The 12,487-nt window shown below is 44.7% G+C and overlaps 1 long non-coding RNA gene across 1 annotated transcript; it reads left to right on the plus strand.

Moving 5' to 3' along the window:
* Nucleotides 1-3,930: 3,930 nt before the first annotated feature.
* LOC132659271 (uncharacterized) lies at nt 3,931-10,625 on the plus strand. The gene is made up of 2 exons (XR_009599487.1): nt 3,931-4,024; nt 7,341-10,625. It is a non-coding gene; the product is annotated as an uncharacterized LOC132659271 (long non-coding RNA).
* The last annotated feature ends 1,862 nt before the right edge of the window (nt 10,626-12,487 follow it).

The following is a 12,487-nucleotide window of genomic DNA, read 5'->3' on the forward strand; positions in this document are numbered from 1 at the left end:
CGATAAGCTACATGGGAACAGGACCAGTAAAGGAGCGTATTTCTGTATAACTGAATCAAGTTGCTGTGTGTAGGGAAAGAAACACACACACACACACACAGCATTGTAATTCACCTACATACTCCAACTCAAATTATACTTGGAAACAAACAAAAAGAAAGAAAGAAAGAAAATGCCTACTCCAGTCCCCTTTAGCACTGACGCCCTGAGCTGCCGTCAGATCTCCGGAGCCTGAGCAGGCTGGGGCCGAGGCTGGGAAGCCCTGTGTCCAAGGGAGCGGAGGAGAGTGTCCCGGCCCGCGTGGCCAGCCATCCGCTCATGGACGGGAGCGCCTGCGACCTCTTCACCGGCCCGCGGCCTCCCGGTCCTGCAGAGGAAGCGAGCCCACTGCGCCCCGACGGTGCAGCCTCTGCGCTGGGAGAGCGCTAGGAGGCCCCGGGGCTCCCGCCTCCGCCTCCTTTCTTAGGGTCCCCCCAGCTGCGGGAACAGCACACTGCGCAGAGGATGGTTTCAAGAACTGAGATGTGTCCCAGGAATAAACCGTAAGGGAAAAGAAGTCATGAGACACAAACAAGCCTTTGGTGATTCCTGCCACACTTCCCGCGCTCACAATCCGCGAACAGAATTTCCCCCAAGGCTCCGGCCGTCTGGGTGAACCAGAGCCGGACATGAGGAAATGCTGCCGCCTTGTGGCGGCTTCCAGAACAACAACTTTAATCTTGGTGGTTCCGTCGCTCAGTCACGTCTGACTCTTTGTGACCCCATGGACTGCAGCACGCCAGGCTTCCTGGTCCTTCATTGTCTCCCAGAGTTTGCTCAAACTCATGTCCATCGAGTCGGTGATGCCATGAAACCATCCTTTTCTTCCCTCACTCTCTTCTCCTCCCACCTTCAGTCTTTCCCAGCATCAGGGTCTTTTCCAATGAGTCAGTTCTTCACATCAAGTGGCCAAAGTATTGGAGTTTCAGCATCAGTCCTTCCAATGAATATTCAGGACTGATTTCCTTTAGGATGGACTGGTTGGATCTCCTTGCAGTCCAAGGGACTCTCAAGAGTCTTCTTCAACACCAGAGTTCAAAAGCATCAGTTTTCCAGTGCTCAGCCTTCTTTATGGTCTGACTCTCACATCCATACATGGCTACTGGAAAAACCATAGCTTTGAATATATGCACCTTTGTCGACAAAGTGATGTCTCTACTTTTCAGCACACCATCTAGGTCTGTCAGAGCCTTCCTTCCTGGGAGCAAGTGTCTTTTCATTTCGCGGCTGCTGTCACCGTGCACCTGCCCCCATTACTACCCCTGGCATTAGCCTGGTGGGTTAGCCCGGCTACGGTCCATGGGGTCACAAAGAGCTGGACACGACTGAGAAACTAAGTGCACAGCACAAGTTAGACACATGCAGCAGAGTTTCCTTTTGACTCTGTTGTGTGGTTCTGAAAGCACTCTGATAAACCAGAATATAGGTATAGCGCTTAAGAGTACAAGAGTTCCTGGTATAAAGACTTGGAAAACTAATCCAGTTGGAAAATACTTTGATTTGGCTAAATTCCTATTGATAGTGGCCAGTTACATCACAGAAGGTGACACACTGCTCTGGTTTGCTCAAGACTACCCCAAATATTTGGGATATTGGCCATCCAGGAGGGCACAGTCATTCTCAGAGTGCTGTGTAATTAGTTGCAATGTTTTTTATGTCTATACCACTCTTATGGCAGAAAGTGAAGAGGAGCTAAAAAGCCTCTTGATGAAAGTGAAAGAGGAGAGCAAAAAAGTTGGCTTAAAGCTCAACATTCATAAAACAAAGATCATGGCATCCGGTCCCATCACTTCGTGGGAAATAGATGGGGAAACAGTGGAAACAGGGTCAGACTTTATTTTTTTGGACTCCAAAATCACTGCAGATGGTGACTGCAGCCATGAAATTAAAAGATGCTTATTCCTTGGAAGAAAAGTTATGACCAACCTAGATAGCATATTCAAAAGCAGAGACATTACTTTGCCGACTAAGGTCCATCTAGTCAAGGCTATGGTTTTTCCAGCGGTCATGTGTGGATGTGAGAGTTGGACTGCGAAGAAGGCTGAGCGCCGAAGAATTGATGCTTTTGAACTGTGGTGTTGGAGAAGACTCTTGAGAGTCCCTTGGTCTGCAAGGAGATCCAACCAGTCCATTCTGAAGGAGATCAGCCCTGGGATTTCTTTGGAAGGAATGATGCTAAAGCTGGAACTCCAGTACTTTGGCCACCTCATGCGAAGAGTTGACTCATTGGAGAAGACCCTGATGCTGGGAGGGATTGGGGGCAGGAGGAGAAGGGGACGACCGAGGATAAAATGGCTGGATGGCATCACGGACTTGATGGACATGAGTCTGAATGAACTCTGGGAGATGGTGATGAACAGGGAGGCCTGGCGTGCTGCGATTCATGGGGTCGCAAAGAGTCAGACACGACTGAGCGACTGAACTGAACTGATAGTTAATAAATTATCCTCCTATCGTTTTTTTTTTTTGGTAGTTGACTTATTGAAGAAACTGTGTTTATTTTGCTGATTCATATCACAGTTTATAACAGAATTCCACAAAGAGAGAAAAAGGAAAACAGAGGGGAGAAAACATATATGAAATCTAAAACAGTGTTGCTTCTTTGGAATACAGTCGGGCAGTTTCTCAAAAAGTCAAACGTAGAATTAACATTTGAGCGACCCATTCTACTTCTGTGTGTAAACCCAAGGAGACTGAAAACACATGTGCACACAGAATCTTGTACACAAATGTGCATAGCAGTGTTAGCCATAATACTCCAAAAGAAGAGCCTTAAAGTCTATATCAGCGGTTGGGTGCATAAGAAATATATGCTATATCCACATATACCTCCGTATATATAATGGGCCATCATTCAACTGTGGTAAGGTATGAAGGATGGATCCATGCTATCAGACAGCTGAACTCTGGACACAGTGAAAGAAGTGGAGGAAGCCAGACACTAGAAGCCACGGGGTGCCTACTGTGCTGTTGGTCGTCACGCGACAAACAACAAGAACGGCAACACCAGAGCTCGTGCTGTTCACCACTGAGTCACTAGCCCTTTCCCAGCCGCCCCCACAGGAGTGGAACGTCGGGACAGAGGGGGAGACAGTGTGATCACTGCATCCAACTCTGCGGCTGCAGAAGGCTCTATTGCTCTTCCACGTTTGCAGATGAAAGAAGGCTGAGGCCTGGATGACTGTGACCAGACCAGTTAACCACTCTGGGTTTCATCACGTTTCACTGGTAAAATGGGAAATTGGATTGAGCTGTTTAAATCATTTTTTGAAGAGAATCCTTATTTATAAAACAGATAAAACTGGTGGTGCCGATTGAAGGGGCCGGGAGTGCAGCCCACCCCTCAGTCCTTAGCCCCTCAACCACACTCTGCTCCGTTAGGGTAAAACAGCAGCTCTTCCCCATCTGAAATCTGGGGTTTAAGTCATGTTAGGCACTTTCTACACTCACTCAATTATGGTTTAATATTTAACTAAAAGATACACATTGTATTTACTCATTACACAAGCTTGCCTCTGTCCCATCAGCCTTGTCAAAGACTCAGCCCTCCCTTTCTGAGGAGGAACGTCGCTCAGTCGTGTCCAACTCTTTGTGGCCCCATGGACTGCAGCCCACCAGGTTCCTCTGTCCATGGGATTCTCCAGGCAATAGTACTGGAATGGATTGCCATTTCCTTCTCCAGCGGATCTTCCTGATCCAGGGATCGAACCCAGGTCTCCCGCATTGCAGACAGATGCTTTACCATCTGAGCCACCTGGGAAGTCCCTCCCTTTCTGAGAATCACCTCCCATTTCCCGGAGCCTGTTTACTTTGGCTCCACTGTCAATGTGTCACCTGCAACCAGGGGATAGATGTGCTCAGAAGGTAAAGACGCTGGGTGAAGCTTCGGTCAGTACAGGTTGGGAGTGGCCCTGGCAGTGAGGAGACTCAGCCGCTGGGACCTGAAACCCTGACATGTGCTGCTGCTACAGAACCACCTGCCTTGGTGAGTAGACACATTATATTCCAAAGTCCACGAAGAAAAGAAACAAAAGCCCTTCATACTGCTGACTATGTAACAGGTTATTTTACAGGCATGATGCTAAAACGCACTGTCATAGTCTCCACAGGAGAGACAGCGGGAGGTTCCAACCTTCGCATCGTGCTTGCTGGCAGATGTGTAGACTATTTTTTTTTAAGCCCTCTTATCTTAGGGGCCACTGACGTTAGCTATGACTCTGATAATATGTGAAAATCTTGAAAATGAACTATATGAACTAATAGCCTCAAAAGTGATACTTAGATAAATAATATCATGCTGCTGCTGCTGCTGCTGCTGCTGCTAAGTCGCTTCAGTCGTGTCTGATTCTGTGCAACCCCATAGATGGCAGCCCACCAGGCTCCCCCATCCCTGGGATTCTCTAGGCAAGAACACTGGAGTGGGTTGCCATTTCCTTGTTCAATGCATGAAAGTGAAAAGTCAAAGTGAAGTCGTTCAGTCGTGTCCGATTCTTAGAGACCTCATGGACTGCAGCCCACCAGGCTCCTCCAACCATGGGATTTTCCAGGCAAGAGTACTGGAGTGGGGTGCCATTGCCTTCTCCAATATCATGCTATATAAAAGCAAAAGTATTGCTTAAGCAGGCAACATTCCTAAGTCTCAGTGAGTTACTAAAATGCTTGTCTGAGTACTGTCTGGAAACAAGAACTTGCCAGATTCCTGAGGGCAGAAGCAGCACTCCTGATGAGCCCCGGTGCCCTTGGAATCTGTAGCCTGAAGCAGTGCTCCTGGACTTCGGCTCTAGATCAAAACACGCGAGTCATCACTCTCAATCCCACTCAGGGTTTCTTTCTCCAGAATCTGCAGGTGTAAAGACCCGTGAAAGTCGTGATGTAGAGCATTTTAAAGGCGACTAGAGCACGTTTCTCTTTAGTCACTGGCTGCGTCTCTAGGCAGTGCTCCTGTTCTTGCTGAAGAGCTGATGAAATTTGCTGCAGCAGATGATTCTTCAACACACTTCACTGTAATGATGCTCCCATTATTCCTGAAAGTTCCTTTTAACTTAATCTTATCAACAGAGCTGATACTTAGCAAGCACCTACTCTGCGCCAGGTTCCAGAAAGCTAAATGTGTTGTGCTTACAATTATTCACCTAGAGAAGGAAATGGCAGCCCACTCCAGTGTTCCTGCATGGAGAAGCCCATGGACAGGGGAGCCTGGTGGGCTGCAGCCCATGGGGTCACCAAGTCGGACACGACTGAAGCGATTAGTATGCATTATTCACCAAATATGCTGACAAGGCCACGAGAAAGTGTTCCTCGTGATGAGACTTCAGCTGAGAAACACTGAGTGACCCCCCAGGACCACTCAACTGTTAGAGGCAGAATCACTGCTTAGGTCTGGATCTAACAGCTACCGAACACAGAAACGAACTAGCAGAATCAGCTTATGCTCAAGACTCTGTTCAAGCCAACAGTTCTCTTTCTAAGGAAAATCTTCACATGAATTTAAACCTTTGAACACTTTTAGAGTGCCAGGCAGAAATCTAGAGCTGAACCGTGTGTGAGCACACCAGCTGGTTACTGCTGCCACCACTAACCCAGCCTGCTCCTGCACAGCCTACGCTTATGCCGAAGGCGCATCCTGGCAGAGCAGACCTAGAGATGTAAGAAGCAGGCTACGGAAGCTCAGTAAGGGCCCTGACGGTCTAGGAAATACTGGGGCGGCAGACAGCCATCTCTGAGGTGGGGACACAGGGGCTGCCTCTTCGAGAGTAAAGAAGAAATCTATTCTTGAACACAAAGGTATTTGGAGTCAGAGTACAATGCCTGGAATGAGTGAGAGGTCACCTTACACTTGGGGGAGGCTATTCCAGAGGTGCCTCCAAGGAAAGTGGCAAGAGGAACGGGAAGTAACTGAGCCTGGAAGTGAAGGTCAGGCTGAACTGATGCAAAGGCTGCACAGGTCGGATCTTAGACCAGAAACAAGCCCCAAAGTAAGGCCTCTTCCCAACCATGATGTGCATTTCTCGCTAGAAGATGTGGGACCAATAGCTTCTGCAATGGCACAGCTAGCTTGAGACCAGCTGTGTTCAAAAGAAGAGAAAATAATGTCTTGGAAATGGTGCAGTGGGGTGATTCTGGAATCACTGAAGACCACCTTGGCTAAACAAGGCCAAATGAATATAGAAATTTAGAAAACCAATCTATCAACTATTGACTATCTTACTGTCAAGAGATCGAAAAGTCTCAGTGGCTCATAATTCTGCCATGATTTCCCCCCAAGCACGAATCATACAAGCTGGAGTTTATAATCACAGTGTTTCCTCTGCTTTTGGTGGTGACGGGAGTAGGGGGGTGGGGGTGCTTTAGGTCCACCTAATGTTTCAACTGCATTTTTTTCCATGATTTTTGAACATAGCAGCCTTTGTTACTTCAAACATTGGGAGTTTTCTTTTCTCTTTTATAACTAATAATGTATAATAAACTTTGAATTAAAAATGTAACAAATCTGAAACTCAATTCTGCAGAAACGAGATACACAAAGTCACTCTTATCTCTGCTGCTCCTTGCAGCAGCCCTCACCAGGCACACAGCGCCACCAGCGCATGCAGCCGCTTCTCATGGCCTGAACCCCGAAGTCTCTGTGGGCCTGGCCATCCTTCTCCTTCTCACTGTAGAAGACTGTATTATCTTAATCTCAGTGAGAGGGGAATAGTTGTAGCTTTAATATAGCTACGGCCTAGATGTCTCTATTTCCAGCAAATTTTATTTTATTATAAATATTACATCTGAAGTACTGGAGAAGGGATTGGCAAACCACTTCAGTACTCTTACCTTGAGAACCCCATGAACCGTATGAAAAGGCAAAAAGTTAGGACACTGAAAGTTGAAATCCCCAGGTCGGTAGGTGCCCAATATGCTACTGGAGAAGAATAGAGAAATAACTCCAGAAAGAATGAAAAGATGGGCTCAAAGCAAGAGCAACAGCCAGTTACGGAGGCAACTAGTGATGGAAATAAAGTCCAATGTGGTTAAAGAGCAATTTTGCATAGGAACCTGGAATGGCGGGTCTGTAAATCCAGGTAAATTAGAAGTGGTCAAACAGGAGACAGCAAGAGTGAACATCAATGTTTTAGGAATCAGTGAACTAAGATGCAGTGGAATGGGTGAATTTAATTCAGATGACCATTATATCTACTACTGTGGGCAAGGGTCCCTTAACAGTAATGGAGTAGCCCTCCTAGTCAACAAAAGAAGCTGAAATGCAGTATTTGGGTGTCATCTCAAAAATAACAGAATAATCTCTCTTCGTTTCCAAGGCAAATCATTCAACATCACAGTAATCCAAGTCTATATCCCAACAAGCAATGCTGAAGAAGCTAAAGCTGAATGGTTCTATGAAGACCTACAAGACCTTTTAGAACTGACACCCCAAAAAAGATGTCCTTTTCATTACAGGGGACTGGAATGCAAAAGTAGGAAGTCAAGAAACACCTGGAGTAACAAGCAAATTTGGCCTTGGAGTACAGAATGAAGTAGGGCAAAGGCTAATAGAGTTTTGCCAAGAGAATGCACTGGTCATAGCAAATTTCCTCTTCCAACAACACAAGAGAAGACTCTACACATGGACATCACAAGACAGTCAATACCGAAATCAGATTGATTTCATTCTTTGCAGCCAAATATGGAGAAGCTCTATACAGTCTGACTGGGAGCTGACTGTGGCTCAGATCATGAACTCTTCATTGCAAAATTCAGACTTAAATTGAAGAAAATAGGGAAAACCATTAGACCATCAAGGTATGACCTAAATCAAAACCTTTATGACTAAACAGTGGAAGTGAGAAATAGATTCAAGGGATTAAACCTGATAGACAGAGTGCCTAAAGAACTATGGATGGAGGTTCAGGACATTGTACAGGAGGCAGTGATCAAGATCATCCCCAAGAAAAACAAATGCAAAAAGGCAAAATGGTTGCCTGAGGTGGGCTTACAAATAGCTGTGAAAAGAAGAGAAGTGAAAGGCAAAAAAAAAGAGGAAAGATATACCCATCTGAATGCAGAGTTCCAAAGAATAGCAAGGAGAGATAAGAAAGCCTTCCTCAATGATCAATGCAAAGAAATAGAGGAAAACAATAGAATGGAAAAGACTAGAGATCTCATCAAGAAAATAAAACCTAGGAAACATTTAATGAAAATATGGACACAAAAAAAGGACAGAAATGGTATGGCCCTAATAGAAGCAGACGATATTAAGAAGAAGTGGCAAGAATACACAGAAGAACTATGCAAAATAAATTTTCATGACCCAGATAACCGGGATGGTGTGATCACTCACCCAGAGCCAGACATCCTGGAATGAGAACTCAAGTGGGCTTTAGGAAGCATCATTATGAACAAAGCTAGTGGAGGTGATGGAAGACCAGGTGAGCTATTTCAAATCCTAAAAGATGATGCTGTGAAAGTGCTGCACTCAATATGCCAGCAAATTTGGAAAACTCAGCAGTGGCCACAGGACTGGAAAAGGTCAGTTTTCATTCCAATCCCAAAGAAAGGCAATGCAAAAGAATGCTCAAACTACCACACAATTGCACTCATCTCACATGCTAGCAGAGTAATACTCAAAATTCTCCAAGCCAGGCATCAGCAGTATGTGAATCATAAACTTCCAGACGTTCAAGCCGGATTTTGAAAAGGCAGAGGAACCAGAGATCAAATTGCCAACGTCCATTGTATCATGGAAAAAGCAAGAGAGTTCCAGAAAAACATCTACTTCTGCTTTATTGACTATGCCAAAGCCTCTGACTGTGTGGATTACATCAAACTGTGGAAAATTCTGAAAGAGATGGGAATACCAGACCACTTGACCTGCCTCCTGAGAAATCTGTATGCAGGTCAGGAAGCAACAGTTAGAACTGGACGTAGAACAAGAGACTGGTTCCAAATCAGGAAAGGAATACATCAAGGCTGTATATTATCACCCTGCTTATTTAACTTCTAGAGGGAACATCATGCAAAATGCCGGGCTGGATGAACCATAAACTGGAATCAAGATTGTTGGGAGAAATATCAATAACCTCAGATATGCAGATGACACCATCCTTATGGCAGAAAGTGAAGAGAAACTAAGGAGCCTCTTGATGAAAGTGAAACAAGAGAGTGAAAAAGCTGGCTTAGAACTCAACATTCAGAAAACGAAGATCATGGCATCTGGTCCCATCACTTCATGGCAAATGGCTGGGGAAACAATGGAAACAGTGACAGCCTTTATTTTGGGGGGCTCCAAAATCACTGCAGATGGTGACTGCAGCCATGAAATTAAAAGACACTTGCTCCTTGGAAGAAAAGCTATGACCAACTTTTACAACATATTCAAAAGCAGAGACATTACTTTGCCGACAATAGTCCATCTAGTCAAACCTATGGTTTTTCCAGTAGTCATGTATGGATGTGAGAGTTGGACTGTGAAGAAAGCTGAGCGTCAAAGAATTGCTGCTTTTGAACTGTGGTGTTGGAGAAGACTCTTGAGAGTCCCCTGGACTGCAAGGAGATCAAACCAATCAATCTGAAAGGAAATCAGTCCTGAATATTCATTGGAAGGACTGATGCTGAAGCTTAAGATCCAATGCTTTGGCCACTTGATGCGAAGAACTGTCTCATTTGAAAAGACCCTGATGCTGGGAAAGATTGAAGGCAGGAGGAGAAGGGGATGACAGAGGATAAGTTGGTTGGATGGCACCATCAACTCAATGGACACGAGTTTGAGCAAGCTCCGGGAGTTGGTGACTGACAGGGAAGCCTGGCAGGCTGCAGTCCCTGGGATCACAAAGGGCCAGACACGACTGAGTGACTGAACTGAATATCTAACATTCTTCGTTTTCTTTGAAAAATAGGCATCTATAACTTTATTCACAATGCGGATTTTAAAATGATAGTTTCTCTTTCATATTAATGTTCTCACCCTGTCTGGTATTATTTGAAATTTAGTTTTGTTTCCAAAATCACACTGTAATCATTCTTAGATTTCTTAAGTAACTGAAATAGATTCAGTTTTACTGAATACAAAACAATAAAACAACTTAAAAAATAAAATAAGTTTTTAAAATGAATAAGAAGTCATCTAAGGTTGAGTACTTGTAAATGTCAGTTGTGTTCTGAGGGAGAGAAACTGGTCTGTTCTCTTTCCATTGCATTCTGGGGACACCAGGAGCCCCATTCAAGAGTAACCCAGCTCTAGCCTTTTCTTATGTCTGCATACTATAGGGTGGCTGATAAACAGATATAGAAGAAAGTTCTGCTTTGTTCCAATAACAGCCTCAGTTTTTCTCAACAAATTTTTTTTCCCAGCAGTGGAATCCCAGACTGCAAGAATCCACTAAATTCTCACAACCTGATCTGTGAAATCCTTCAGTTTTTTTTTCTTTTGCCATAATATATACAATTGGAATATGTGAGGACGAGATGAAGCCAGAGACATCCCTTCACAGCTGAGCCCCATCTGTGTGACCTGCTTCAGTTCCTACTGTAGACTCCTCTGCTTTTTATTATTAATCACTTAATATTTGTTTTAAACTTGGAATAAATTTATTCTGAATTTCAGTGCATTTTTAGTGGAGAAATGTGGAAATCTATCTGTGCCTTTCTGTTCCCTGACATATCATCAGATTAATTGTAACTCAGCTTTAGTCTCTGTCTTCAGCACAATGGATTCCAAAGCGTCAGCTTTCATTTCTGGCACGGGTGCCACCTCCATTTCTCTCTGTTTCTAGGTCTGTGCGAGGAAGCTCTGATATGACCTGTTTTCCCAAATCTCTTTTTGCCCACTATAAAGGCACGCACCTCCCGCTAAACACACACATCATAGACCCTCCCAGCCAAACTGTCCTCTCCAGGCAATGGATTTTGCATGAATCTCCATGTTACTGTGATCCAGCTTGCAACCCTGTGACTCACTTCATCACCTCCAAGAGTTCCAAGAAGGGAAGGAAGGGAGCAGGCAAAGAGGTCCAATCCTACGTGTTAGCCAGTATGGTAGAATATCCATACTTAACAAGCTCTGGCAAGTCTGAGTCATTTTGCACTGAACATACATGCCTCCACGTTGCTGTTGGCTTCCGAACTCTTAACCATTAGAATCCTCCACCTACAGAAGGGAGTTGCAAGGACCTCTTAGTGATTTTAGGTCTATAGAAAGTGAAAGGTGTTGTCCTAAAACACTGAGAAGAAAAGCAGATGCCTTCACCCCAGGTCACGACTGTAGGAGGGTCTCTCACTGTCCATGGCTGGAGGGGTGGCCCGTTTCCTCCTCCCAAAGCCTCCTAGAGAAGAGACTCTGGCTCACCCTTAGGTGAACCGGGGCTCTCAGTGGCTGCGTTTGCCATCACAGCCCCAAATCCTCAAGCAAGCATTGGAATCTCCATGAGTCAGAACTGAAGATTTCTGTTAAAGTCAGTTCAGTTCAGTTGCTCAGTCATGTCTGACTCTTAGCGACCCCATGGACTGCAGCACACCAGGTCTCCCTATCCATCACCAATTCCCAAAGCTTGCTCAAACTCATGTCCATCCAGTCGGTGATGCCATCTAACCATCTCATCCTCTGCCATCCCCTTCTCTTCCCGTCTTCAATCTTTCCCACCATCAGGCTCTTTTCAAATGAGTCAGTTCTTCCCATTAGGTGAACAAAGTATTGGAGTTTCAGCTTCAACATCAGTCTTTCCAATGAATATTCAGGACTGATTTTCTTTTATTCAGGACTAATTTCCTTTAGGATGGATGTGTTGGATCTCCTTGCAGTCCAAGGGACTCTCAACAGTCTTCTCCAACACCACAGTTCAAAAGCATCAATTCTTTGGTGCTCAGCTTTCTTCACAGTCCAACTCTCACACCCATACATGACTACTGGAAAAATAATAGCCTTGACTAGACAGACCTTTGTTGGAAAGTAATGTCTTTGCTTTTCAATATGCTGTCTAGGTTGGTAATAACTTTTCTTCCAAGGAGTAAGCATCTTAATTTCATGGCTGCAGTCACCATCTGTAGTGATTTTGGAACCCCCAAAATAAAGTCTGCCACTGTTTCCACTGTTTCCCCATCTATTTCCCATGAAGTGATGGGACCAGATGCCATGATCTTCGTTTTCTGAATGTTCAGCTTTAAGCCAAACTTTTCACTCTCTTCTTTCACTTTCATCAAGAGGCTCTTTAGTTCTTCTTCACTTTCTGCCATAAGGGTGGTGTCATCTTCATATCTGAGGTTATTGATATTTCTCCCAACAATCTTGATTCCAACTTGTGCTTCATCCAGCCCGGTGTTTCTAATGATGTTTATGCATTTAAGTTAAACAAGCAGGGTGACAATATACAGTATTGAAATACTCCTTTTCCTATTTGGAACCAGTTTGTTGTTCTATGTCCAGTTCTAACTGTTGCTTATTGACCTGCTTACAGATTTCTCAAGAAGCAGGTCA

The sequence above is a fragment of the Ovis aries genome, chromosome 2 (genome assembly GCF_016772045.2).
Source record: "Ovis aries strain OAR_USU_Benz2616 breed Rambouillet chromosome 2, ARS-UI_Ramb_v3.0, whole genome shotgun sequence".
Classification (NCBI taxonomy): Eukaryota; Metazoa; Chordata; class Mammalia; order Artiodactyla; family Bovidae; genus Ovis; species Ovis aries.